Raw genomic sequence first — 3317 nt, forward strand, 5'->3', positions numbered from 1 at the left:
CTGACCATCCTAATGGGCTCCTGGATCCCTAACCTAAACTGTCCAGACTGACCTGGGAAGGTGGGGATTGGGGGTGTCAAGAGGCAGAACAGGTGGGAAGTTAATGAAGCCCTTGTTTGCACCCCACTAGCTGAGCTGTAGAACATGGTGAGACAAGAACGGCAAAGGCAAGGCTTGGGTGACCCAGGAAGTAAACAAAGCAGACGGCAGAAGGTTACAAACTGAGCTGCTTCAGGAGTCAGGCTTCGTTGCCAGTCCTGTCTGCTCCCAGCTCTTTCCAGTCAGTCAGGTCACAGCTGGGCAGATAGTGGCACCAGACAGAGAGGCAGAGGCTGTTGGAAGAGTCCTACAAAGGAGCATTCCACAGTGTTGGTAATAGTGGGACTAATTCCCCTATGCCATAGTGAGTTGATAGATATTTCCTCCTCCCAGAAGTGTTGTTTTAAAAAAGAAGACATGGGGATCTTTTCTAGTTCCCGCAAACTATTTTTTTAAAAAAAAGTCAATTGATAACTACAGAGACTTGAAAACCTATATCCTCTTCTTCCTGAAGGTTCTCGAACAAACACCAGCAGCCTAACAGCCGGCCCAAGAACCTAAACTAGGAAATCCTAATTTAAACCTCGTTAACTCATTGTTCCCAGTGCTTCCTGCAAGAAACTCCTTCCCCTTCCCAAGCAGAACTGTTAACATCCCAAATTCTAAAGATTCTCCGTCCCTTGGATAAGACAGTATTGTCTTTGGTGGGTGCTGGGACTTGCCGCTGAGGTGATGTGATAACACTGGAGAGATTTCAGTTGTCAGATAGACATCAGGTGTCATCTCCACGTGGGCAACTTCCTTCCCCCATGTCAATTAATGCAGGATCCAAAAGGCCACATCAGAGGGGGTGGGACGGCTCTGCAAATAAAGACACTTACCACCGGTTCTCATAGGTCAGAGTTCACTAGGGCTCATAGGTTAGAGAAAGACAACTGGCTCCTGTAAGATGTCCTCTGACGTCTGCCTGCCCACAATGGCACCAGCGTGTCCCCCCTCTACATGCACACAAAATAGACATATGTAATTAAAGCAAAAAGTATTAAAAGTGGCTCTCTGTTCCTCCCCATTCCAGAGACAGCCATATCTTAACATGCAGCACCAGCCTCATCCTTGAGACACAATGGTGAAGGTCAGAGAGTACGGATTGGGCCTTGTCTGGGGTGCCTGGCTATCAGGGATGCCTTCAGCTCTGGCAAAGTAGATATTGTTGTGATCAGTGATCCACTCATTGACTTCAACTCCATGGTCTACTTGTTCCAGTATGACTCTACCCACGGCAAATTCCACCATGACAATCAAGGCTAAGAATAGAAAGCTTGTCATCCATGGGAAAGCTATCACCATCTTCCAGGAGTGAGACCCTGCCAACATCAAATAGGGCGATGCTGGTGCCGAGTATGTTGCGAAATCTACTGGCATCTTCATCACTAATCTACTAGCATCTTCATGATGGGACCCACTTGAAGGGTGGAGCCGAAAGGGTCATCCTCTCTGCCTCTTCTGCTGATGCCCCATGGTTGTGGTGAGTGTGAACCACGAGAAGCAGGACGACCGACTCGAGACTGTCAGCAATGCTTCCTGCATTATCAACTGCTTAGCCCTCCTGCCAAGGTCATTCACAATAACCTCGGCATCGTGGAAGGACTCATGACCACAGTCCATACCGTCACAGTCACCCAGAAGACTGTGGATGGCCCCTCAGGGAAATTGTGGTGTGATGGCCATGGGGCTGTCCAAAACATCATCCTTGTATCTACTGGCACTGCCAGCACTGTGGGCAAGATCAACCCAGAGCTGAAAAGGAAGCTCACTAGCATGCCCTTCCATGTTCCTCCCGCCAATATATCCATCATGGATCTGACATGCCACCTGGAGAAAACTGCCAAGGATGACAACATCATGGTGAAGCACCACTAATGGGCACCCCAGGCTGCACTGAGGACCAAACTGTCTCCTGTAACTTTAACAGTGTTGCCTACTCTTTCACCATTGATGCTGAGCTGCCATTGCCCTCAACGACAACTTTGCAAAGTTTGGGTCCTGGTATGACAGTGAACATGCCTATAGCAACAGGGCGGTAGACTGCGTGGCCTAGATGGGCTCTAAGGAATAAGAAACTCTGGACCACCTACCCCAGTAAGAACACGTGAAAAAGAGAAACTCTCCGCTGCTGTGAGCCCTCATCCCAACCCAGCACCCAGCACTGAGCATCTCCCCCCATAGTTCCCATCCTAGGCCCCCAGAAGAAGGGGCAGAGCTTGGAGAGGCCTATTCTCTTGAATACCATCAATAAGGTACTACAATGAAGTTCCTGCCTCCCTACCAGGAGAGTGTTTTAAAAGTAACACCAGAAGCTGGAAAGATGGCTCAGCAGTTGAGAGCACATAGTACTCTTATAGAGGACCTGCGTTCAGTACCCAGCACCCATAATGGATGGCTTGTTTTACCAGTAGCTGCAACTTCAGGGGATCTGACACCCTCTTATGGCCTCTGCACATAACCACAGAGAATCACACAAATATACACATGTTTTTTAAATTATATATATAAATATATAATTTAAATTTACATATATTAGTAATGCTGGCTATCCAGACTGAAGCTGAAGCCCGAGGTCCAAGTTCAACAGCAGGGATGGGTATAATAACAAGCTCAGTGCAAAAGTATAATACGAGTTCATAGACACAAGTGGCATGTTTGGCCCTAGGGTGCCTGAAACACAGTGCACGGCCTTTGAGACTGATGCTCCCCCAAGCGTACTGTGACACCACTCTTGTAGATGATGGCGTATTTGGTTGAGCACTCACATTCATTAGGAATAAGCAGCGGAGTCTTATTCGCTGTCTGATCAAAGAACTGTTGATCAGACTCAAGGACAGAGCAAACAACACCCCCAGATCCCAAGGCAGTGACTGTCACATGGACCTGGATGACATTGGTCAGTAGAGCAAGAGATGACACAGCTCCCCTGTCTCCATTAGGGTGTCTATTGCTGTGATAAAGCTCCATGACCAAAAGCAACTTGGAGAGCAAAGGGTTTATTTCAGTTTACAGCTTGTAGTCTGTCATTGAGTCAGTGTAGGAACTCGAGGAGGGAACTGGAGGCAGGAACTGAAGCAGAGACCACGGAGGAGTGCGGGCGGCTTACTGGCTTACTCCTCATGGTTTGCTCAGGCTGCTTGTTCATGCCACCCAGGACCACCTGCCCAGGACTGCATTGTCCACAATGGACTGGATCGTCTCACGTGAATCATTAATCAAGAAAATGCCCCCAT

The 3317-nt window shown here is 48.3% G+C and overlaps 1 pseudogene; it reads left to right on the forward strand.

The window, feature by feature from the left end:
• Nucleotides 1-1284: 1284 nt before the first annotated feature.
• Nucleotides 1285-2155, forward strand: LOC146890115 (glyceraldehyde-3-phosphate dehydrogenase pseudogene; annotated as a pseudogene).
• Nucleotides 2156-3317: the final 1162 nt, after the last annotated feature.

The sequence above is a fragment of the Myodes glareolus genome, chromosome 20 (assembly GCF_982192425.1).
Source record: "Myodes glareolus chromosome 20, mMyoGla1.1, whole genome shotgun sequence".
NCBI classification, from domain to species: domain Eukaryota; kingdom Metazoa; phylum Chordata; class Mammalia; order Rodentia; family Cricetidae; genus Myodes; species Myodes glareolus.